The sequence below is a fragment of the Mustelus asterias genome, chromosome 4, assembly GCF_964213995.1.
Source record: "Mustelus asterias chromosome 4, sMusAst1.hap1.1, whole genome shotgun sequence".
In the NCBI taxonomy this organism is placed as follows: domain Eukaryota; kingdom Metazoa; phylum Chordata; class Chondrichthyes; order Carcharhiniformes; family Triakidae; genus Mustelus; species Mustelus asterias.
Window position 1 is genome coordinate 137194079 of NC_135804.1, and position 26784 is coordinate 137220862.

At 44.8% G+C, this 26784-nt stretch overlaps 1 protein-coding gene and 1 pseudogene across 1 annotated transcript in view; one reads left to right on the forward strand and one right to left on the reverse strand.

The window, feature by feature from the left end:
- Nucleotides 1-26784, forward strand: part of il1rapl2 (interleukin 1 receptor accessory protein-like 2) — a 502399-nt gene that overhangs the window by 363387 nt on the left and 112228 nt on the right. The window lies entirely within an intron of this gene.
- LOC144493213 (U2 spliceosomal RNA) lies at nt 15902-16107 on the reverse strand (annotated as a pseudogene).

Sequence of the window (26784 nt, forward strand, 5' to 3'; positions counted from 1 at the left end):
ATGGCCTCTTTCTGTACTGTAGGGTTTCTATGATCATTCCCGGGACCCCCCTCCGCACGCAGTGCCGACCCCCAGCAGGCAGACCCCTCCCCTCAGCCCGCCCAACTCTCCAGCTCCCCCCCCCCCGAGTGAAACCCCATGCGGCAGACACCCCCCTCCTGCAGACACCCACAGCACCCCCCCCCCGACCCCCTGAGCAATGCCGGGGGCACAGGCTGGCACTGCCAGAGTGCCCATGCCCAGGGGGCACCATCCTGCTGCTGCCCGACCCCCTGGGGGGGTCCCAGTTGCCCCCCCCCTTCACTCTGGTGGGGTGGGAGAGGCTAGCAGGCCCAGAGAATTCAGTCCCGGGCCCGCTAATTACATTTAAATTATGTTAAAAACAGATTAAAATTACTTGCCTGGTCTTCCTGCCAGTTTCCAGCACAGATCTGACGGTGCCAGGAATCCGGGGTTGGGAGATGCGCATGAGGCAGGAACGCATGTCCAGCCACGAGATTCTCCCACCCCACTGCGCTCGAGAATTAGTGCGGCAGGGTGGGAGAATCAGCCCCTCAGTGCCAATCAATGCTTGTTTTGTGTTTTCTCATGTCTTTCATACAGCTAACTATCTTGTGCTGTGTCTGTGTTATGCTGAAAAATGAGGCTTCATTCGTTGTAGAGAAATCCTGGCTGAATGCAAATGAAGAGTGAATTGCTGTCCTGAGGAAATGGACAACTCTGAAACACGACCATGAGAAAGTTAATTTAAATTCTGCCACATTGAAAATGTAAGCTGGCCAGAAGTTATGCCTCTTGATTTAATCCTGGGGAAAAGATAGGGGGCATTAAAAATTCAAACACTTTGAATATGAATTCAGTGTACGGTAAATTCCATTGTTTCCTGATGCCAATCGAGTCGTGTCCCAGTGAGAAGCATCACGACTTGATGGAGATGTGGGGGAGAAAGGAATAGATTTCCTTTTCTTATTTGATGAAGTTCAAATCAGCAGAAGATGCAGAAGATAAATGCATCCAATGCACAATGTTGTAGCGTCAATGATAATGTTGCACAATCTTAAGCACACAGAGATCACATCATCTCTTTTCGTCTGTTATGATGATCACAAAATCTGATTACAGTGATAGAGTACGCTGTTGTATTTGATTATGGCACTGCGCTAGACCCACATTATTATCACTTGGCCACAGAAAGAATGCATTCTTTTGCGGTTTGTTTCAGGTGAGCGCTGCCACGCGGAAACCTGGCTGGGTATTTCAGCCACAAAGTGATTTGGGCCAATTATCCTATTGGCTGCAGTATATCACTCCTGTCAGAATGCTCCAAGGTCACTTTTTAACAGGACGCTTACCTGCACTGATGAATTACAGTGTCAGTCACTGCTCCAGAATGAGAATGCTGCACTCTCTTTCGCCACCTAATCCACCTCTCCAGTCCTGATTCTATCATTTAGGCAGAAGAATATATAAGAGTGAAAAGCCTGCTGTGTGGGCAGGTTGGATGTGAGATTATTCGTCTGAGATACACAACTCGGACTATAGGCCGAGGGATTTCTACGTTTAAAATCTTAGAAACCCTACAGCACAGAAAGAGGCCATTCGGCCCATCGAGTCTGCACCGACCACAATCCCACCCAGGCCCTACCCCCATATCCCTACGTATTTACCCACTAATCCCTCTAACCTACGCATCTCAGGACACTAAGGGCAATTTTAGCATGGCCAATCAACCTAACCCGCACATCTTTGGACTGTGGGAGGAAACCGGAGCACCCGGAGGAAACCCACGCAGACACGAGGAGAATGTGCAAACTCCACACAGACAGTGACCCAAGCCGGGAATCGAACCCAGGTCCCTGGAGCTGTGAAGCAGCAGTGCTAACCACTGTGCTACCGTGCCGCTCAATTTAATTGATTTAATCTTGATTGATTTAATCGTACCGTTTATGTTTTGAGAAGAGGAACACTTTCTGAAGAATCTGCCATAACACCCTGCCTCACCTGTGCCACAGCAGAAGCACTTGTCACATTGAAAGCAAAGAAAGATGTGCATTTATGTAGTGCCTTTCACAACCTCAGGATGTCCCAAAGTTCTTTACAGCCACAGTAAGTAGTCTCATAACACCAGGTTAAAGTCCAACAGGTTTATTTGGTAGCACGAGCTTTCAGAGCGCCGCTCCTTCATCAGGTAAAGCATTCATCTGATGAAGGAGTGGTGCTCCGAAAGCTCGTGCTACCAAATAAACCTGTTGGACTTTAGCCTGGTGTTGTGAGACTACTTATTGTGCCCACCCCAGTCCAACGCCGGCAACTCCACATCATACTTTACAGCCAATGAAGCAATGTTGAGGTGGCATCAGTGTTGTCAAGTAGGAAACATGGTCGGCAATTTGGGCACGGCAATTCCCACACACAGCATTGTGATTATAAGCAGACAATCTGCTTTGTATTGTATTGGTTGAGGGGGTAAATTTTGGCCAGAACACTGGGAAGAACATCCCTGTTCTTTTCTAAACTCGTGCCATGGATTTATGCATTCATCTGAGAAGGCAGATGGAGTCCAAGTCTATTTATTGCCTCATTAGTAAGATGGTATTGCTGTCAGTGCAGCACTCACTCAGTGATAAGAGTGTTGGACTCTCTGGATTGGGACTTGTACCCACAGCATTCATACTCGGAGACTGCTGCTGAACCACATCTGACCATCTCCAAGGTTTCAGAATTTGTGCCTTTGGTCAATATTGTGATAATACTGTGCCTTTAAGAAATGTATTTGTGTCATGTCTTTTTACTCATGCAGGATGTTTTTTTCGCAATTAGTTCTTTTAACCTGTGCCACTTTGTCTGTAACCGGCAGCCCTTATTGTTACTGCAGAATTGGTTCTAATGGCTGAAATGTTTGTTTTAACCTTGGTGAATGCAGTTTGGTTATTTTAGTGTTTTCCACTGGGATTTTTCAGAGTAGGGCTTGATTAGGTTTATTGACAGGAATAAGCATGTGACTGGGTGGGGCTAGGCTTACACAGAGAAATCAAGTCAGTTGTTGCTTGGGAACCTTGGAGAGAGGAAGCATCCTCTATGTCTGTTCTTCTCTCTGGATTTAGAGACTGGGATCTGCCAGGAAGTAAATCCTTTTCTCTGGAGGCTGCTGTATGGGAGTCAGAGTACAGGTGTCTCTCTCTGTGTCTGCCCAGACGGGTTAAAAATCTAACATCCACATGAGCCTATACTTTTGTGTGCTAACTTAATCTGAAGAGGGAGTTTGTCTGTGGGGTTACATTAGAACAACAGAGATAGTTAGCTGATAAGAATTATACCTTGTCATGTTTAAGTATTTCAATTGGTCAATTATTCTGATTCTTTTTGTTATATTTTAACTGTCTTGTTAAATAAAGTTTGTTTCAATAAAAACTTGCGAGTGGATCAATAGAATCATACCTGGAGTAAAACATCATGGGTGGGATTTTATGACCACGCTCAACCCGAGACTGGAAAATCCCATCCGAGGGCAACGGACCTTCTCGTTGTCTGCCCCTCGCCCGCTCCGATTCCCATGGCGGGCAAGGTGATAGAATTCCAGCACTTGGACTCACCCTAATGCCAAACCAAAAAAGTTAGGGTCTAGACATACTCTCTTCCACCTTCTTTCGTCAGGAAATAGATACAAAAGTCTGAGGTCACGGACCAACCGACAGCTTCTACCCTGCTGCCATCAGACTTTTGAATGGACCTGCCTCGCACTAAGTTGATCTTTCTCTACACCCTAGCTATGACTGTAACATTACATTCTGCACTCTCTCCTTTCCTTCTCTATGAACGATATGCTTTGTTTGTACAGCGTGCAAGAAACCGTACTTTTCGCTGTCTGTTAATACATGTGACAATAATAAATCAAATCAAATTCTAGGCTAGCATCATAACATGCCTTGGAGTTTCTGATCTGGTCCCGAACACTATTGAAGCTTTGCTTGACTATCTAGTCCCAGTTGTGGCAGAATTGAAAATGGCAGCTGGGAGCGACCACCAGCGCCATGCCTGAAATAAAACAACGACGCTCATGTCATCAGACGGGTAACTTCAATGACTGATTGGCAGCAACAAATACATATGGATGGCAGCCTCTGGAAGCTCAGAGGAGAGGCCTTGCATTTTATGCCTGCCTTTCACCCGCTGACCTTGGTCAACATTGCCTGATGTCGCAACAACAGTTGCACGTCTGCAAGATTCACAGCTGCGTAATTGGGTTTCAAGTGGCATTTGTGACCTGAAGGCAGCTGCTGACGTCCGGATCCTTTGCACATTTCAGTTTTGTACTCGTTATCTAATTTGCTGCTGGTGCAGCTCCCACAGCAAGAGGAGTAAGTTAGATTATACAAGCGTTCCCAGAGGATATAAACGGAGCACAAACAACAGATTTTTACTGTATTGTTGAATTTTTATAAGTCAATCTCTAAATTGATCACTGGAGGTCTCAAATGGCTGGAAGAAACGTTCCAAATGACTGTCGAGGAGGTAGACGCTTGCTACAGATTTGCTTTTATCGTAAAGGTGCACTCACTCACTGCTCTCTACTCTGTTGCTGCCTTTGGACCTGTAATGCCAGCAATAAAACACCAAAGTGAATCAGGTAATATTAAACAACACCAAATCACTCGACCAGCAGGAGACCCAATCTGCCCGCACAATAGAACCTCACTGTGCCCATGCATTTTCAAACTGACTCCTGAAGTTTAACCATTTCGATCAGCTATCATGCTGAAATCTGGTTACTGGAGTGAGTTGAGCAGTCCAAAGAAGAGCAGACTTTACACTGATTCACTCTGCACGCTATGCATTTTGCACTGCTGTTGTGCCTTCTAGTTTCCCGAAGTTAGTAATAAGCACAATTTAGACGCAAAATGCTGGAGCTTTGTCGCGCGTATTCCTTGTTGCCCTCCATATTCACAGTAACTTCATTGCAAGGCTAAGGAAATTTGGCATGTCAACTACAACTCTCACCAACTTTTACAGATGCACCATAGAAAGCATTCTTTCTGGTTGTATTGCAGCTCCTGCTCTGCCTAAGAATGCAATAAACTACAAAGGGTTATGAATATAGCCCAGTCCATCACGCAAAGCAGCCTCCCATCCATTGACTGTGTCTACACTTCCCGCTGCCTCAGAAAAGTAGCCAGCATAATTAAGGACCCCACACACCCCGGGCATTCTCTCTTCCACCTTCTTCCATCGGGAAAAAGATACAAAAGTCTGAGGTCATGTACCAACCGACTCAAGAACAGCTTCTTCCCTGCTGCCATCAGACTTTTGAATAGACCTACCTCGCACTATGTCGATCTTTCTTTGCACCCTAGCTATGACTGTGACACTACATTCTGCACTCTCTCATTTTCTTCTCTATGAACGGAATGCTTTGTCTGTATAGCACGCAAGAAACAATATTTTTCACTGTATATAATATATGTGACAATAATCAATCAAATCAAATCAAAATCAGTGTTATTGAGAGCCTACTTGTGACACTAATAAATAAACATAAAAAAAACTTATATGGCCCAAGAACTGACAACTGAGACATTGTTGCACAGCACATGACTGCACCCTGGGATATTTATTCACATAACAATTAGTTACTAGTTCTCTATAAATAACATAACAACATAATATCCCTCTTTCTTAGAACAATATAAAGCTGTAAAGTTTATTTATTAATGTCACAAGTAGACTTACACTCACTCTGTAACTAAGTTACTGTGAAAATCCCCTAGTTGCCACACTCCGGCGCCTGTTCAGGTACAATGAGGGAGAATTTAGCATGGCCAATGCACCTAACCAGCACGTTTTTTGGACTGTGGGGGGAAACTGGAGAATCCGGAGGAAACCCACGCAGACACGGGGAGAACGTGCCCCAAGCCAGGAATTGAACCCAGGTCATTGGCTTGTAAGGCAACAATGCTAACCACTATGCCACCTCAAGTAATGCAAATATTGCCTCTATATAATGCCTCTGTGTAACTATAATTATTCCAATCATTACTTTTTTTCTGAAAGAAGATTAACGATCAGCCTTTATAATAAACTGAGCACCACAGAACTTGTTTTCCTTTCTCAGAAATCATTAATTTTTCCTTCTTGGGTTCAGTGTCTAGATGGGGTTTCTTGAGAGTCCTGTGACTATTCCAGAACATCACTATGTTGGTATAGTTACTGGAGAAGTTTTGCTGGGTCTTTCAGGTCTGTTGGCTGCCATCATGTTTCATCTTGAGTTTGGGGTTAGAGTCATAGAGGTTTACAGCATGGAAACAGGCCCTCAAGCTACCCGGACTTGATGGTTTGAGTTATAAGGAGAGGCTGGATAGACTGGAACACTTTTCCCTGGAGCGTAGGAGACTTAGTGGTGATTTTATAGAGGTCTATGAAATAATGAGGGACATAGATCAGCTAGATAGTCAATATCTTTTCTCAAAGTTAGGGGAGTCTAAAACTAAACACAGGGAGAATGTGCAAACTCCACACAGATCGTGACCCAAGCTAAGAATCAAACCCGGGTCCCTAGCACTGTGAGGCAGCAGTGCTAACCAATGTGCCACTATTAATACCAGAAATTAACTTTTTAATTTGGTGTCACAGTTATCAGAGATGGTGACGTATTGCTAACGTCATTGGTCCAATAATCCAGAGGTCCAGTGTAATGCGCCGGGGACACAGGTGCAAACTCCACTATGGCAGTGGGTGGAATTTAAATTCTGTTAATAAAACCTGGTGTATAAAGCTAGGCCTAGTAATGGTGACCATGACATCAATCATTGTGGAATGGCACGATGGCACAATGGTTAGCACTGCCTGCCTCACAGCGCCAGGGACCCGGTTCAATTCCTGCCTCGAGTCACTGTTTGTGTGGAGTTTGCACGTTCTCTCCTTCTCTGCGTGGGTTTCCTCCGGGTGCTCTGGTTTCCTCCCATAGTCCGGAAATGTGCGGGTTAGGTTGATTGGCCATGCTAAATTGACCACTGAAAATATGTCAATGGTATTGACATATTTTATGCAGAATTTACATTGCTGTTACCGACCATATGTCCTAATAGGCCTCTGCTGATATTTCTGATCCACACGAACCTCCTTCCACCCAATAAGTTTTATCCCTCAATAAAATATGTCAATAGTGTCAGGGGTTTAGCAGGGTAAATATGTGGGATTGTGAGAATAGAGCGTGGGTGGGATTGTGGTTGGTGCAGACTCGATGGGCTGAATGGCCTCCTTCTGCACTGTAGGGATTCTATGATTCTATTCTATGATTCATTGATCTGGTACACTCATGTCTTTTCGGGAAGAAAATATGCCATCCTTACCTGGTCTCGCCTACATGTAAATCCAGAGCAATATGGTTCACTCTGAACTGCCCTCCAAAATGGCTGAGCAAGGCTTCAAATTTAAGGCCACAAATGCCATCTTTGGCAACAATGCCCACATCTCATGAAAGAGATAAGGAATAGAATGGTCAACAAGAGTACCTGAATGTACGGTTTACCACAATATATTATGATGTATTGTACACAATATATACCACGTGTGTTAGAGGTTAGAGATCCAGGATCATTTCCTCCAGCTAGGATTTACAGCTTGAATATTGCTGTATGTCCAAAGCATTTTCAATTTGTGGGATCAGTTTCGGAACTTCAATGACCCCATCTCTTGTTTTCCACAATGATCAACTACAAGCCTAAGTTGGATGCATGGGACAAATTGTTGTGGACTCAATTGCAAATCCCTCTAGCATTAAAAAAAACTGTTTCCACCACCTACGTCACCAGCTCACCCTTGCACGTTATTCCATACCTGCCTACATTCTCCACTATTTTTATTTCATTGGAGTCAGTTCAGGGAAGGTTCACGAGGACGATCCTCAGTGTGGAGGGATTGTCTTATGAGGAAATGTTAAACAGTTTGGAATTTAGAAGGATGAGGGGCGATCTCATTGAAATTCTTAAGGATTCTTAAGGGGCTTGACAGGGTGAAAGCTGAGAAGGTGTATCCCCTCATGGGAGAGTCTAGGACCAGAGGGCATAGTCTCAGAATAAAGGGGCGCCAATTTAGGACTGAGATGAGGAGGAATTTCTTCCCTCAGAGGGTTGTGAGTCTGTGGAACCCCTTGCCACAGAGAGCTGTGGGGGCAGAGTCCTTGTGCATATTTAAGGCTGAGATAGATAGATTTTTGATCGGTATAGGAATCAAGGGTTACGGTGAAAGGGTAGGAAAGTGGACGTGAGGGATGTCGGAACAGCCATGATCCAAATGTGACTTTTAAGGGGCATCTTGATAAATAATGAATAGGATGGGAATAGAGGGATATGGTTTCCAGAAGGGTAGGGGGTTTTATTTCATACAGGCAGCATGGCCGGTGCAGGCGTGGAGGGCCAAAGGGCCTGTTCCTGTGCTGTAATTTTCTTTGTTCTGTGTTCTATTGAATGGGAAAGCAGGCTTAAGGGGCCAAATGGCCTACTCCTGTTTCTATTTCTTATGGTCTTATGCTGATGAAAGGCAAAATGAAAATGAATGGTGCCGACAGATATTTTGTCCTTCGTTCCGGTTTCCAATCTCACTCAAACGTACATAGAAAGAAACCTCTGAAGGAGAATAAGAAGGTGACTGGAGATCACGAGCGACAGACTCATGGGTTGCCTATATTTTGTTTCTGACTGTGCATGATTGTTTCTGGAACTGCCCGGAGGTAAAAATAAAACAATTCAATGTCACAGGAGGCAGCTGAGCTCCGATTACAGAACCAAATCTCAGAACTAACAAGATCTAAGGAAGCAATTACCTCAGGGTCCCATCCCCACACATTTGCAAGAGCCATAGTTCAGCATTTGCAAGTTATCAATCTCTTGGTTATTTGGATGTGACATATAATGGCCCACAATTTTCCAGGGAGTTGTACCACCAGAATGGTGTATCTAGGGTGCATCATCGAATCCCTATAATGCAGGAAAAGGTCATTTGACCCATCGAGCCTGCACTGACAACAATCCCACCCAAGCCCTATCCCCATAACCCCACGTATTTGCCCTGCTAATCCCCCCTGACACTAAGGGTCCATTTAGCATGGCCAGTCAACCTACCCTGCACATCTTTGGACTATGGGAGGAAAACGGAGCACCCAGAGGAAACCCGCGCAGACACGGGGAAAATATGCAGACAGATGGATGGCACGGTGGCACAGTGGTTAGCCCTGCTGCCTCACAGCGCCAGGGACCCGAGTTCGATTCCCGGCTTGGGTCACCGTCTGTGTGGAGTTTGCACGTTCTTGTCTGTGCCAAACCATTTTTTGCCTAGTCCCACTGACCTGCACTTGGACCATATCCCTCCACACCCCTCTCATCCATGAACCCGTCCAAGTTTTTCTTAAATGTTAAAAGTGACCCCGCATTTACCACTTTATCCGGCAGCTCATTCCACACTCCCACCACTCTCTGTGTGAAGAAGCCCCCCCTAATATTCCCTTTAAACTTTTCTCCTTTCACCCTTAACCCATGCCCTCTGGTTTTTTTCTCCCCTAGCCTCAGCGGAAAAAGCCTGCTTGCATTCACTCTATCTATACCCATCAAAATCTTATACACCTCTATCAAATCTCCCCTCAATCTTCTACGCTCCTATTTATGACACTAATAAATAAATTTGAAACTTTAGATAAGTATGGTGCCATCAATCACCCAGCTCCATAGTTTCCTGGGGCATTTCATCCCTTCCACGATTATCTTTGCTGGAGACAATAAGGATATAATTATCAAAACTCTATCACTATCAAAATCAATGGCAGTTGAGGCTTTTTTGCATTTGAGCCAATTGTCACGCCACTGCCATTGTGACTAATAAATAATGGCCAATAGCAGCAGCATCCTTTTTTGCTCCAAATTTGGGTTCCAAATTGTTAATTCTTTGTAATTCCTTCAGGGGATATGAGCACCATTGGCTGGGCCAATTTATAGAATTCCTACAGTGCAGAAGGAGGCCATTCGGCCTATCAAGTGCATACTGACCACAATCCCACTCAGGCCCTATTCCCGTAACCCCACATATTCACCCTACTAATCCTCCTGATACAAGGGTAAATTTAGCATGGTTAATCCACCTAACCCGCACATCTTTGGGCTGTGGGTGGAAACCGGAGCACCCGGAGGAAACCCACGCAGATACAGGGAGAATGTGCGAACTCCACACAGTCCGTGACCCGAGGAATTGAACCTGGGTCCCTGGCGCTATGAGGCAGCAGTGCTAACCACTGTGCCGCCCTTAGACTGAGTGACTTGCCAGGCCAATTTGCTGTGGGCCTGGAGTCACATGTAAGCATGGCAGATGGGTTTTTACAACAGCAGTTTCATGGACTTTTAATTATAGACTTTTTAATTGAATTCACTTTTTTAAATTGAATTCACATTTCACCATCTGCTGTGGCGGGATTTGAATCCGGGTTCTCAGACCATTACGCTGGGTCTCTGGATCAGTGACAATACCACTACGCCACCACCTCCCCACAAACATATTACTGTTGCAAAGCTTAGACAACTAGGATCTTTGAACATCCATTTCTTCCTCTTGGGATTTACAGTTTTAATATTGCACTGTTATAAGTCCAGAACTCATTCAATTTATGGGATCAGTTTCAGAATTTAAATGACCTTGCTTTTCACAGTGATCAACCGCACTAAAGCCTCTAATACATCAAAAATATCTTATCAAAGAACTCTACTTTGATTGAAACACTGGCGATTAATGATCAGTGGTGGGTAAATTGATGCACATTTATCTCAAAAACATGTCACGGCCATCTACCCAGAGGACAGTCAGCCTGTATTTCTGTCAACTTTTACTGTCCACCAAGATTTGTGATCTTCAATCTCACTCAAGCCCAGGACTTTTCAATTAGGAATTCACGGCTAGCTTGCTTAGCCCTTGTTACCCACAAAAATAAAAGTCAAAAATAGTTTTGTTCCGGAATTATTAAGAATTTATAATACAACATCTTGGAGTGAACCTTAACACATATTCCACCCATAGCATTACACCTGAGAAAAGTGTTGAACCTTGACAGTTCCAAATGATTGTACATTAAAGTTATATTTTTAAAAGTGATGGAGTGGATTTAACCCCCACTTACTACCCGCATCTCCCCCCACATCTACTGTCCCCCAAACCCCCCACCCCCCACCCCAGCCCCCATTCCTATAAGTATATTTGAAGGCGGGGGCTTGTAAAATAAAGCAGATGGTCTTATTTCCCACCTGCCCTCCTGCCCCCAGCTAACTGTCTCCGGTATTACAGTAGTAGGGAAGATGTAAGGGTGGCACAGTGGGTAGCACTGCTGCCTCATAGAGCCACACACCCATTCCCGGCTTGGGTCACTGTGTGGAGTCTGCACGTTCTCCCCATGTCTGCATGGGTTTTCTCCCACAGTCCAAAGATGTGCAGGTTAGGTGGATTGGTCATGATAAATTGCCCCTTAGTGTTCGGGGGACTAGCAGGGTAAATGTATGGGTTTTGGGGATAGGGCTTGGATGGGATTGTGGTCGGTGCAGACCCAATGGGCCAAATGGCCTCACAGTCATAGAGGTTTACAGCAATGAAGGCTGTTCCCTCTGTATCCCCGTTGCAGCTTCCGAGCTGGTGGGCTGAAGTTTCCACGTAGGGTGGAGGTGGGGTTGGTGCAGTGGGGAATATGTCTCCACTTGAAATCCAGTCCATCTTTTTTCATTCAATGGACATGGGCATCGTTGGCTGGCCAGCATTTATTGCCCATCCCTAGTTGCCCTTGAAAGGTTGTGGTGAGCTGCCTCATGATACAACTGAATGGCTTGAATGCTAGGCCATTTTAGAGGGCAGTTGAGACTCTTCCTCATTGCTCTGGAGTCACATGTAGGCCAGACCAGGTAAGGATGCCAGATGTCTTCCCAAAAGGACATTAGTGAACCAGATTTTTCCAACAATTGACAATGGTTTCATGGTCATCAGTAGATTCTGAATTCTAGATATTTTTATTGAATTCAAATCCTGCTACCTACCATGGCAGGATTCGAATCCAGGTCCCCATAACATGAGCTGAGTTTCTGGATTAATAGTCCAACATTAAAACTAGGCCATCGCTTCCCCGCTGTTAGCTGAAACCCTTTCCTGACTCAGTCAGAAGAAAATTGGGTGGATACTTGAAGGAATCGTTGGTGGATTTGCGGACAGTGATGAGGTCCATCAGAGGATACAGCAGGATATAGATCAGTTGGAGACATGGGCGGAGAGATGGCAGATGGCGTTTAATCTGGACAAATGTGAGTTAATGCATTTTAGAAGGTCTAATATGAATAGGAAATATACAGTAAATGGCAGAAACTTTAAGAGTATTGATGGGCAGAGGGATCTGTGCGTACAGAGACACAGGTCACTGAACGTGGCAACGCAGGTGGAGAAGGTAGTCAAGAAGACATATGGCATGCTTGCCTTCATCGGCCCAGGCATTGAGTTTAAAAATTGGCAAGTCATGTTGACGCTTTATAGAACCTTAGTTCGGCCGCACTTGGAATATAGTGCTCAATTCTGGTTGCTACACTACCAGAAAGATGTGGAGGCTTTGGAGAGGGTACAGAAAAGATTTACCAGGGTGTTGCCTGGTATGGAGGGCATTAGCTATGAGGAGAGGTTGGAGAAACTTAGTTTGTTCTCACTGGAACAACGGAGGTTGAAGGGCGACCTTATAGAAGTCTACAAGATTATGAGAGGCATGGACAGAGTGGATCGTCAGAAGCTTTTTCCCAGGGTGGAAGAGTCAATTACTAGGGGGCATAGGTTTAAGGTGCGAGGGGAAATGTTTAAAAGAGATGTACGAGGCAAGTTTTTTACACAGAGGGTGGTGGGTGCCTGGAACTCGCTGCCGGGGGAGGTAGTGGAAGCAGATACGATAGTGACTTTTAAGGGGCGTCTGGAAAAATACATGAATAGGATGGGAATAGAGGGATATGGTCCCCAGAAGGGTAGGGGGTTTTAATTCAGTCGGGCAGCATGGTCAGTGCAGGCTTGGAGGACCGAAGGGCCTGTTCCTGTGCTTTAATTCTCTTTATTCTTTGTTCTTTGAAATAAACTTGCAGGGCCATGGGGATGAAGTGGGGTTGATGGGGCTGACTGGATTGTTCTGCAGAGAGCCAGTATGGTGTCAATGGGCTGAATGGTCTTTTTCAGTGCCTTTATGACTTCAGATGGAGAATGTACTGCCAGTTCAGCTCTTGGGTTGGTGCTGAGGACCTGATTCAGCATTGTGTTCACTGCTGCATATTTTAATTTCTAATCAGCAAAATCTGGAGTGAGGTAGCAGCAGCAGGATGGACACATAGAAACACAGAAGATAGGAGCAAGAGGAGGTCATTTGGCCCTTCGAGTCTGTTCCGCCATTCATTACGATCATGGCTGACCATCCAACTCAATAGCCTAATCCTGCTTTTTTCCCATAATCTTGGATCCCATTCACCCCAAGTGCTATATCCAGCCACCTCTTGAATACATTCAATGTTTTGGCATCAACTACTTCCTGTGGTAATGAATTCCACAGGCTCACCACTCTTTGGGTGAAGAAATGTCTCCTCATCTCTGTCTTAAATGGTCTACCCTGAATCCTCAGACTGTGCCCCTGGTTCTGGACTCCCCCACCATCGGGAACATCCACCCTGCATCTACCCTGTCTAGCCCTGTTAGAATTTTATAAGTATCTATGAGATCCCCTCATTTGTCTGAACTCCAGCAAAAACGATCCTAACCTAGTCAATCTCTCCTCATACATCAGTTTTGCCATCCCCGGAATCAGCCTGGTAAACCTTCGCTGCACTCCCTCGAGAGCAAGAAAAGGAGACCAAAACTGCACACAATATTCTAGGTGTGGCCTCACCAAGGCCCTGTATAATTGCAACAACACATCTCTGCTCCTGTACTCAAAATCTCTCGTAATGAAGGCCAAATACCACTTGCCGCCTTTACCGCCTGCTGCACCTGTATGCTTACCTTCAGTGACTGGTGCATAAGGACATCCAGGTCCCGCTGCACACTCCCCTCTCCCAATTTACAGCCATTCAGGTAGTAATCGGTGTTCTTGTTTTTGTTTTTGCTTCCAAAGTGAATAACCTCACATTTATCCAAATTATACTGCATCTACCATTGATTTGCCCACTCACCCAACCTGTCCAGATCATTCTGAAGTTTTAGTATAGAATCATAGAATCCCTACAGTACAGAAGGAGGCCATTCGGCCCATCGGGTCTGTACTGACCACAATCCCGTCCTATTCCCATAACCCTACAAATTTGACCCTGCGAATCCCCCTGACACTAGGGTCAATTTAGCATGGCCAATCAATCTACTCCACACATCTTTGGACTGTGGGAAGAAACCGGAGTGCCCGAAGGAAACCCATGCAGACACGGAGAGAAAGTGCAAACTCCACACAGACAGTGACCCGAGGCCGGAATTGAACCCGGGTCCCTGGCGCTGTGAGGCAGCAGTGCTAACCACTATGTCACCATGCTGCCCTAAATCTAGATCTCTGCATCTTCATCACAGTTCACCCTCCCACCCAACTTGGTATCATCTGCAAACTTTGAGATGTTACATTTTGTTCCCTCATCCAAATCATTAATATATATTGTGAACAGCTGGGGTCCCAACACCAATCCCTGTGGCATCCCACTAGTTATTGCCTGCCAATTTGAAAAGCACCCATTAAATCCTACTCTTTGTTTCCTCTCCGCTGACTAGTTTTCTATCCATCTGCATACACTTCCTCTAATCCCATGCGCTTTAATCTTGCACGATAATCTCTTGTGCGAGACTTTGCCAAATGCTTTCTGAAAGTCCAAATATACCACATCGACTGGCTCTCCCTTGTCAACTCTACCAGTTATGTCTTCAAAGAATTCCAACAGATTTGTCAAGCATGATTTCCCCTTCAGAAATCCATGCTGACTCTGCCTGATTCTGCTCTGCTTTCTAAAAGCTCCACTATAAAGTCCTTGATAATGGATTCAAGAATTTTCCCCACTACTGATGTTTAGCTTACTGGTCTATAATTCCCTGTTTTCTCTCTATCTCCCTTTTTGACTATTGGAGTGACATTAGCTACCCTTCAATCTGCAGGGATTGTTCCAGAGTCTATAGAACCCTGGAAGATGACCACCAATGCATCCATTATTTCTAGAGCCACTTCTTTAACTACTCTGGGATTAGATTATCAGGCCCTGGGGATTTATCCGCCTTCAATCCCATCAATTTTCCAAGCACCATTTCTCTACTGATAATATTGATCTCCCACAGTTCTTCCCTCTCACAAAATCTTGCATTCTCCAACATTTCTGGCATTTGATTTGTGTCCTGTTTTGTGAAGAATACATACAAACTATGTATTCAGTTCCTCGGCCATTTCTTTGTCCCCTATTATACATTCTCCCATTTATATCTGTAGGGGACCTACATTTGTCTTCACCAACCTCTTTCTCTTCACATATCTATAGAAACTCTTTATGTTCCCTTCAAGCTTACTTTCTTACTGTATTTTCCCCTTCTTAATCAATCCCTTGGTCCTTCTTTGCTGAATTCTAAACTGCTCCCAATCCTCAGACCTATTATTTTTCTTGGCCAATCTGTACGCTTCTTCCTTAGATCGGATACTCTCTCTAATTTCCTTTGTAAGCCATGGATTGGCCCTCTTACCCATTTTGCTTTCGTGCCAGACAAGAATAAACAGTTTTTTTATACTTTTCCAATTCAATCAAATCAAATCCAATTCAGAGTCTCAACAAGTTGAGACATTTCAGATCCAGGCTGACAAGACAGGGCGAGCGACCAAACCACCCTGTCCTGGGCCTGATCTACATGAGCCAAGCTGATTGGAGAAGGGGGAGGTTCCTCCTCCAAGACTTGAGCTCATTTGCATCTTAGCCAAAAGGCCGAGATGCCGCTTTAAAAAATTGCTTCATATGAAACATATGAAGCTTCAGTGTAACCTAATGACCTCAACCAAGTGCGGCCGACCATGGGCTGCCGACCATACTACACTTGATCTTAGCCAAAAGGCCGAGAAGCGATAAACAGTTGCAGCAGTTCCCCCATGCGCTCCTTGAATGTTTGCCATTGCCTATCCATTGTCATCCCTTTAAGTAACCCTCCCCAATCTATCAAGGCCAACTCACGCCTCATATCCTCACAGTTCCCTTTATTAAGATTCAGCACTCTAGTCTCCGAATAAACTACTTCACTATCCATCTTGATAAAAAATTCTATCATGTTGTGGTTGCTCACCCCCATGGAGTCTCATACAGCTAGATTCCCTTCTCATTACACAGTACTCAGTCTAAGGTAGCCTGCTCTCTAGTTGGTTCCTCCACATATTGGTCAAGAAAACCATCCTGTATAGGCTCCAGGAATTCCTCCTCTGCAGCATTGTGGCTAATTTGATTTGCCCAATCTATGTGCAGATTAAAATCACCCATGATCACCGAAATTCCCTTATCACATGCATCTCTAATTTTGTGTTTAATGTCATTCCCAATATCACTATTGCAGTTTGGGGGTCTATATGTGACACCCACTAATAGTTTTTGCCCCTTGGTATTTCTCAACTCTACCCATGCAGACTTGGCGTTGTCAGAGCTAATATCCTTTCTCATTATTGTGTTAATTTCCTCTTTAACCAGCAGTGCCACTCCACCACCTTTTCCTTAATGCCTGTCCTTCCTAAAAATTGAATACCCTGGGACATTCAGTTCCCATCCCTGGTTACCCTGCAGCCATGTCTCTCTAATCCCAATTATATTGTACCCGTTTGTATCTATCTGCGCAATTCATTCATCAACTTCATTGCAAATGCTCCATACATTAAGGCACACAGTCTTTAAGCTTGTCTTTTTAACATTGTTTGTCTTGCTCCCAATATTTTTCTCTATAGCCCTGTTTGAACTTTGTCCTTGGTTTCTCTGCCTATCATTTTGCTTATTCCCTTTTCTTCCTTTTGTTTTTGTCTTTGAGACGTATATTGCATGTCATCAAACTCACTCGCAGATAGCCAACAGAAAACAACTAGAAATTGTGAAAATGTTTTACTGTGTCCTGGAATAATGTGCTATTTACTCAAAGCGATCTCAAAATATGATGGCAGACAGATATTTCATAACCTCAGAGAAGCCTTAAACCTTAATATCACCTACAGTTTTTTAGAATCCGGAAACCCCAAACTGATTATCTGAGTTTGGTGAACAGCAACAATTTTGGCAAGATGCGTGTAACATCAGTTTGAGAAATCATTGCAGACTTTTAAAATTCAGCCTGGTAACTTGAAACCCATAGTAAGGTATTCTTTCCCAGAAACTCTCCCTCTATCCCAAGCTCAGTGACTCTCCCAGCCTCATTTTAACTCCCTCCAAATTGGCCCTTTTCAATCTGATCACCAGCTTCCACCTGCATTCCTACACAACAAATGTAAAGATCTTTTTGGTCCTCTTTCCAAAATTTAGGCAGACTTGCCAAACACTGTCTGACATTCAGAGATATGCTAGGGAAGCCTGCAACCTGATCTTCACATCCTTCACCATAGCAACATGAATGATATGAGTCTTTATAGGTAGACGTACCAGTTAATTTTTCTTGAGAGCCCAACTGCCATTCATCTTGGAAATAAGTGGATTGTTCAAAGCGCAACTGCTAATGGCATGGTATTCTCAACACTTTTCCAGGACTTTGGAGACACACAGCTCCATAGATTGTTGCATCATCTCCAAGTCTAATTTGCTCCTTTTTCCCAGCAAGACAGTCTGCCTTCCTTTGAGCTCTAACAAGCAAACTACCCAGATTTACTCCCAGACAGACTTCTAAACAGGTCAAATACCTTCCTTCATTTTTAAATTCAAAGAGACAATCCTACACCATAACACTCTTTCTCTCAACTGCAGGTTTTACACCTTCCCCCTTCAGGATTTCTTTGTCCTCACAGTTGCTTTAATTATCGATTCACAGACTCTATTAAAATGGCATCAAACTTTTGATTTACCTCTCAATTCTGCTTCCTCACTTTAAATCTTGGCACGGTAAGAAGTCTCACAACACCAGGTTAAAATCCAACAGGGTTATTTAGTAGGACAAGCTTTCGGAGCGCTGCCCCTTCATCAGGTGAGTGGAGAGTTGGGTTCACAAACAGGGCATATATAGACACAAACTCAATTACAAGATAATGTTTGGAATGGGAGTCTTAACAGGTAATCAAGTCTTTACAGGTGCAGACGATGCGAGTGGAGAGAGGGATAAGCACAGGTTAAAAAGGTGTGAATTATCTCAAGCCAGGACAGTTAGTGAGATTTTGCAAGCCCAGGCAAGTCGTGGGGGTTACAGGTAGTGTGACATGAACCCAAGATCCCGGTTGAGGCCGTCCTCATGTGGGCGGAACTTGGCTATCAGTTTCTGCTCAGTGATTCTGCAATGTCGTGTGTCTTGAAAGCCGCTTTGGAGAATGCTTACCTGAAGATCAGAGGCTGAATGCCCTTGAGTGCTGAAGTGTTCCCCGACAGGAAGGGAACATTCCTGCTTGGTGATTGTTAAGATTCACATTCCAACCATTATCTTGTAATTGAGTCTGTGCCTATATATGCCCTGTTTGTGAACCCAACTCTGCTCACCTGATGAAGGGGCAGCGCTCCGAAAGCTCGTGCTACCAAATATACCTGTTGGACTTTAACCTGGTGTTGTGAGACTTCTTACTGTGCCCACCCCAGTCCAACACCAGCACCTCCACATCACTTTAAATCTTGTTACTGCAGCTGTTTCTTTAAGAATCATAGAAAGCCCACAATGCAGAAAGAGGCCATTCGGCCCATCGAGTCTGCACCGACCACAATCCCACCCAGGCCCTATCCCCATATCCCCACATATTTACCCACTAATCCCTCTAACCTATGCATCCCGGGACACTAAGGGGCAATTTAGCATTACCAATTAACCTAACCCGCACATCTTTGGACTGTGGGAGGAAACCGGAGCACCCGGAGGAAACCCACGCAGACACAGGAAGAATGTGCAAATTCCACACAGACAGCAACCCAAGCCGGGAATCGAACCCAGGTCTCTGGAGCTGTGAAGCAGCAGTGCTAACCACTGTGCTACCGTGCCGCCCCTCTCAGTCTTCTTCTCAGCTCTGCCTGTCTTTACTGAACAGTTCACAGTTCTAGTACCAAGAACCCCAAGCTTCTTAAGACGTTATTTTTGTCCCAATTCCCTGGTTGCCTGGATGTTATCTTGGTTCTTTGGAAAATCAGCCTTTTGAACAGCCCTCTTGTCCTGTCCAGGTTTTATTCAGTAAGGAGTCTAACAACACCAGGTTAAAGTCCAACAGGTTTATTTGGTTGCAAACGCCACTAGCTTTCGGAGCGCTGCTCCTTCATCAGGTGAAAAGCTAGTGGCGTTTGCTACCAAATAAACCTGTTGGACTTTAACTTGGTGTTGTTAGACTCCTTACTGTGTTTACCCCAGTCCAACGCTGGCATCTCCACATCATGGTTTAATCTGGCAGAGTTGAGAGGTGTTCACTCCCCGGTGTCCAATCTCCAACTCCAAACAAATTCAGCTAAAACTAAATTCAAAAAGCCTTTGTACCTTTAATGGGCCCCCAGTTGTTAAACAATGACCAAATGCTTCTGCTAGTTTCCCTTCTTCACACCATAACTACTCTAAGCACAATAGTAAGCACATTTGGAACTGAGCCAAATCCCACACATGCCAACACCTTTGTCCAGCGTGAATCTAACTATCGGTTCACCCTTGGTTCCACCAAACCATTAAATCAAACCCACTTAAAATGATTTTGAATGCTTACCAATTCAAATATAAATTCCTTAAAACTACCATTGTTTTCTGAATACCATGCCATATGTGTGAATATATGTTTGCCCATGATCCAACATGTTTCACTTTTCACTTAAACACACATATTGGAAAAAAAACTTGGAATGAGGAAAATTTGGGGAGCATCAGGAAAAAGGGAGGAGGACGGGAATAATTGGAATCTTGTTTGAAAAATGGGTACAATAGCCTCCATCTGTTCTTTATCATAGAATCATAGGATTCCTACAGTGAAGAAGAGGCTATTCAGTCCTTCGGGTGGCACAGTGGTTAGCACTGTTGCCTCACAGATTCGTTTCCCGGCTTGGGTCACAGTCTGTGTGGAGTTTGCACATTCTCCCCGTGTCTGCGCAGGTTTCCTCCGGGTGCTCCAGTTTCCCCCCACAGTCCAAAAGATGTGCGGGTTGGGTGGATTGCCCATGCTAAATTGCCCCTTAGTGTCAGGGGGACTAGATAGGGTAAATGCATGGGGTTATGGGGATAGACTGTTAGTGGATTGTGGTCGCTGCAGACTCAATGGGCCAAATGGCCTCCTTCTGCACTGTTGGATTCTATGATTCTATGAGTCTCCCGCAACTCTCTGACAGAGTATCTTGCCCTGACCTTCGATGTTCTAAGATTCTGTGAAGATCATGCAGGATTGTAAGACACTTCTTTTGATACTATTCCCGCCATTTTATTCTGTAAGAGTGAAGAATGTTTCAGCAACAACACTCAGTACGGCATAACTGAAAGTGTTAACCACGTACAAAGAAATTCTGTTTTTTCAAAGGAGCTCGAACATATTTCTCCAATCCCTGTTTACATGCATTGATGAAGGTTTGACAAACAGGAATGTTTAAAATATAATGTCATTTGAAACTCTTACTTTTCACTACAAAATAAGTAGCTGTTAGATAACATTTCCAATCTGACAGCAGCCACACTTTGACATGCAGAATATTAATTTCTGAAATTCACTCTCCACAGTTAACCACCATGTAATTTGTACAAGCTGTTCAGTTTTATGATTGAATGGCACATGTAGAAGCAGCATTTCTGTTGGGCACTGTCTTACGGCAAGTACAGTTGAATGGCAATGTGGAGTAGGAAACTGTGCATCAGCAAGACAGCTTTTATTTTAAGACACCAGCGAGGCTTATTTCCAATCTGTTTTTAATAACTTAAAATTTGACATATAAATAACTAGTTTCTGCCTGAAAATTTGTTCGCAACTTGGTCAGTAATGTTCCCAATCATCCATTTGATTAAAGCAAACACCAGGATAAGGCAGAGTGTCTGATCGGAATTTTACCACCTCACCCGCCCCGATTCTGGGGCAGGCGTGGCTCGCAGAACAGAATTCTTTGTTGGCCTCAGGCGGGATTTTATGAGCTTTGTCTGAGTGAGGTCGTAACACAGCGGCCTCTGTTTCTCATGAATGCCATTGCCTAGCAATTCATCTATTGTCCTTATTTCTTCCTTATTGTGATAAGCTGGTGTTTTTGGTCTTTTTTTAATTCATCGTGAGGCATGGGCGTCACTGGCTGGTCAGCATTTATTGCCCAACCCTAGTTGCCCTTGAGAAGGTGGTGATCAGCCGCCTTCTTGGAACGCTGCAGTCCATGTTGACCCACAATGCCATTCGGGAGGGAATTCTAGGATTCTGACCTAGCGACTGTGAAGGAACGGTGATATCTATCCAAGTCAGGATGGTGAGTGGTTTGGAGGGGAACGTGCAGGTGCTGGTGGTGTTTCCATGTGTCTGCTGCCCTTGTCCTTCTAGACGGTAGTGGTTGTGGGTTTGAAAGATGCTGTCCAAGGATCTTTGGTAAATTTCTGAAGTGCATCTTGTCAATGGTACACACTGCTGCGACTGAGCATTGCCCGTCAATTTGGTGAGTCTTGTGGAGAACTTGTGACCAGAAGTGAGGACATTATACAACTGCCGAGAGAGTAGGCAGAAAACAGGAGGAGGGTACATGGAGCATGATCAGGAACAGGAGCAGGACCAGGAGCAGGAACAGGAGCAGAAGCATTGCTTAAATTTTCTGCCACAGACTACCAAAAAGTTAAAAGTTTATTTATCCATCACAAGTAGGCTTACATTTACACTGCAATGAAGTTCCTCTGAAAACCCCCTAGTCGCCACACTCCGGCGCCTGTTCGGGTACACTGAGGGAGAATTTAGCATGGCCAATACACCTAACCAGCATATCTTTCAGACAATGGGAGGAAACTGGAACACCCGGAGGAAACTCACGCAGACATGGGGAGAACGTGCAGACTCCACACAGGCAGTGACCCGACCCGGGTCCCTGGTGCTGTGAGGCAGCAGTGCTTACCACTGTGCCACCCCTTCAGATGAAAGACCCCATTAGAGTGTTTCTCCCTTTCTGTTGCACTCATTCATTTATGTTGTTTTATTTTCTGCTGTTGGTAACCACATTATTGTTGGGGCAGAAGTCCGTATGTTTTTGGGTTTTGGTTTTGATGTTGTTCTGCTGGGTGTATTCGAATCCCACAGCCTCACAGAGGCTGGTTTGATACACCTGAGCTTTTTTTCATTTATTGTTTTGCCCCCTGCGTCTGTTTTTTGTTTGTTTTGTCTGTGCCGTATCTCTCTGGGTTCCTGTCTTAGCTTTTCCTTCTCCTGACTTTCCTGACCAGGAAAACAGCAGTTGACTGACTGATTTTCTTTTTAAAAAATTCATCTTGTTATGGGCCACAGCACTTAATAACTTCAGAAGTTGCCATGTCTACCTGCAGGCCACTAAGTTTTGGGTCAGAACACTTAACAAAGCAATTGTTTCTCCAAGGAGTGTGGCCTTTTATTTCAGAAAATAAAGGGTCATTTGTTAAGGTGGCTGTTTTGGCACAAAGCAAGGCCATTCAGTCCAACAGATCGATGCTACGGTTCATGCTTGACTTGAGCCTCCTCACACAGCTTTATCAAACCGAAGCCACATAACTTCCTACTCCATTCCATGGGCGGCACGGTAGCACAGTGGTTAGCACTGCTGCTTCACAGCTCCAGGGTCCCGGGTTCGATGCTCGGGTCACTGTCTGTGTGGAGTTTGCACATTCTCCTCGTGTCTGCGTGGGTTTCCTCCGGGTGCTCTGGTTTCTTCCCACAATCCAAAGATGTGTGGGTTAGGTTGATTGGCCAGGTTAAAAAAATTGCCCCTTAGAGTCCTGGGATGCGTAGGTTAGAGGGATTAGCGGGGACAATGTGTGGGGGTAGGGCCTGGGTGGGATTGTGGTCGGTGCAGACTCGATGGGCCGAATGGCCTCCTTCTGCACTGTAGGGTCTCTCTATGATTCTCACTGGGTGAGTTTTTTATTTCAGTTTTCTCCTTTATACGATCCTATGCAATTCACCTCAGCTACTTCCTGCGAGAGAGCATTACATATTCCACTCACTGTAATCACTCCTGGAAAAGAAGTTACCCTGAATGTTTCATTGCATGCTGTCATCCTCACAAGTACAAAACATCCTCTACCTGTCTACCCCATTAAGCCCTTTCAAAGTCTTCAAACCCTCTATTTAATGCCATCTTCCAACCTCCCCTTTTCGAGCGAAAAGAGACTTGTTCTGTTCAAACTTTCCCAATGGAAATAATGGCCGGTATTTTACGACCTCGCAAGGCCAATGGAGAATTCCGTTCTGCGAGCCCCCCCCGCCCCGATTTCAGGGCGAGTGTGGCGGCAAAATTCCAGCCATTGGCTTGAATTTTTGCAGAGCCGGAAGGATTCTGCACCTCAGTCAAAATGGTGCCAGAGCCTGGAATCTGGAAGCCCCCTGTATCTGGCACGGTGGCACAGTGGTGAGCACTGCTGTATCACGGCACCAGGGACCCGGGTTCGATTCCCAGCTTGGGTCACTGTTTGTGCGGAATCTGTGCGTTCTCCCCGTGTCTGCGTGGGTTTCCTCCAAGTGCTCTGGTTCCCTCCCACAGTCTGAAAGATGTGCTGATCAGGTGCATTGGCCGTGCTAAATTCTCCCTCGGTGTACCTGAACAGGCACCAGAGTGTGGCGACTTGGGGATTTTCACAGTAACTTCATTGCAGTGTTAATATAAGCCTACTTGTAACACTAATAAATAACTTGAAATGTAGGCATCATTGTCATGGGTTTAGGGCTGGGAAAAAGAGGGCGATCCGTTGGTGGGAGCAGTGTTTGCTTGTCTTCACAGGAAGGGGGCAGAGTAAGGAGCAGGAGAGGCAGCTTCAAGAAAGAGAGGGGATGATAAAAGGATCTCAATGGAATGAATGCTTTCAACCTGTTCTTTCATTTCATAATCCAAAATTATAACACAGGAATTCCTCATGCCACGCGACTGGTCTTTTTCCGTGTCACCGAATCTAATGCTCACTTCCGAGATCCATCCTATTTTTTTCTTTTCATCCAACCAACTTGAAATGCAAGGAACAAAAAAACAAAGAAAATTACAGCATAGAAATGGGCCTTTCAGCCCTCCAAGCCTGCACCGACCATGCTACCCATTTGAACTAAAACCCCCCACCCTTCCAGGGACCATACCCTCTATTCCCATCCTATTCATGTATTTGTCAAGACGCCTCTCAAAAGTCACTATCGCTTCCACTACCTCCCCCGAGTTCTAGGCATCTGCCACCCTCAGTGTAAAAAACTTGCCTTGTACATGTCATAGAATCACAGAATCCCTACAGTGCAGAAAGAAGCCATTTGGCCTATTGAGTCTGCACTGATCACAATCCTTCCCAGGCTCTATCCCCATAACTCCACTTATTTACCCTGCTAACCCCCTGACGCTAAGGGGCAATTTAGCATAGCCAATCAACCTAATCTGCACATCTTTGGACCGTGGGAGGAAACCGGAGCACGTGGAGGGAAGCCACGCAGACACGGGGAGAATGTGCAAACTCCACATAGGCAGCCGCTCAAGCTAGGAATTGAACCTGGTTCCCTGGCGCTGTGAGGCAGCAGTGCTAACCACTGTGCCACCGTGCCGCTCTTTAAACCTTGCCGCTCGCACCTTAAACCTATGCCCCCCCCCCCGTGATTGACTGATTGACTCTTCCACCCTGGGAAATACTTGCAACTAATTTTTCTTTAAACAATCTGATTCTCTGCTTCAGCAATGGCCTGTCACAGAGAAAACCAATATCTTCTGTACTGCATTTTTGCCCTTACCATCTCGCTGGCCTATGAACACAATCCATCAGCATTTATTTGCCCACAAGGCTTTATTTTTTTTTATCAGGTCACCTCTTAACACTTGAAATATGCAATGAAAAAGCCCAAATACAACATTCATAAATATAACCGCCCGCTGCCACAGATATCCTGATGAATCTGTGCTGCATTTCCATTGCTTCTGTACAATGGGTTATAGTCAATGCTCCAACTACAGCTTATAAAATCCCCTACAGCAATTTGTTTGCATCTAACAACAGCAATATTTCTGTATTTCTTTTCCCTATAAGATGTGTTGAAGATTTATATCTATGTCTACATGTTTTCCAGAGCTCAATCTGCATTATATATTTATGTCTCTGGTTATTCTAGTAATGGTGCATGATAAAATATACTAATTTTCTTACAGTCAACTGCATCGCGTAACAACAGTAGCAACCACGCTGAGTGATAAAGATGTTTTATGGACATGTAGTAGATGCAGCGACATTATCTTCCTAAAATACATCTTCCCAACTTGTATTATCCTTTTTTAAAATTATTCATTAATGGGATGTAGGCATCACTGGCTGGGCCAGCATTCTTTTCCCCCATCTCTAACTGCCCTCCATTTCAGAAGGCAGTTGAGAGTCAACCACATTGTTGTGGCTCTGGAGTCACATGTCAGCCAGACTGGGTAAGGACGACAGATTTCCTTCCCTAAAGGACATTAGTGAACCAGGTTGGTTTTCACAACAAACAACAATGGTTTCGCGATCAACATTAGACCTTTAATTCCAGATTTTATATTGAACTTAAATTTCACCATCTGCCGTGGTGGGATTTCGAACCCCGTTCCCCAGAGCATTATCTTAGATCTCTGAATTACTAGTCCAATGACAGTACCAGTTTGCCACTGTTCCCCCCTTATCCTCTGCAAATTTTATAATGCTGCCTCTTAGAGTGGCACGGTGGCACAGTGGTTAGCACTGCTGTCTCACAGCGCCAGGAACCCAGGTTCAATTCCAGCCTTGGGTCACTGTCTGTGTGGAGTTTGCACATTCTCCCCGTATCTGCGTGGGTTTCCTCCGGGTGCTCCGGTTTCTTCCCACAGTCCAAAGATGTGCAGGTTAGATTGATTGGCCATGCTAAATTACCCTTAGTGTCAGGAGGATTATCAGAGTAAATATGTGGGGTTACAGGGATAGGGCCTGGGTGAGGTTGTTGTCGGTGCAGGCTCGATGGGCCGAATGGCCTACTTCAGCACTGTAGGAGTTCTATCATTCTATGATTCTTACAGTTGAGGCCCATTCTACTGCATCTCTCCTAACCAAATAGCCCTTTCCTCATAGGAATCAAACTCGTGAATCATCCTGTGCCCTGCCAGAAAAGTATTTCCTTCCTTAGATAAGGAGACCAAAACTAACAAAATATAACCAGTATCTCTCCGAGAGCTCTGTTAAAGTCATTCAACGATGGTGAGTTAGAAATATAAAATCTCTTTCTGATGCACATTGCATTTAGTTTACAGTAAGAAATCTCACAACGCCAAGTTAAAGTCGGCTGGACTGTTGGACTTCAACCTGGTGTTGTGAGACTTCTTACTCTGCCCACCACAGTCCAACGCCGACATCTCCACATCATTTAATTTACAACACAGAAACATTAGGCTTGTCTAGTCTATGCCAGTGTTTATTCTCTGCATCTGCCTCCTCCAAGCTATTTTTCTTTCACCCTATCAG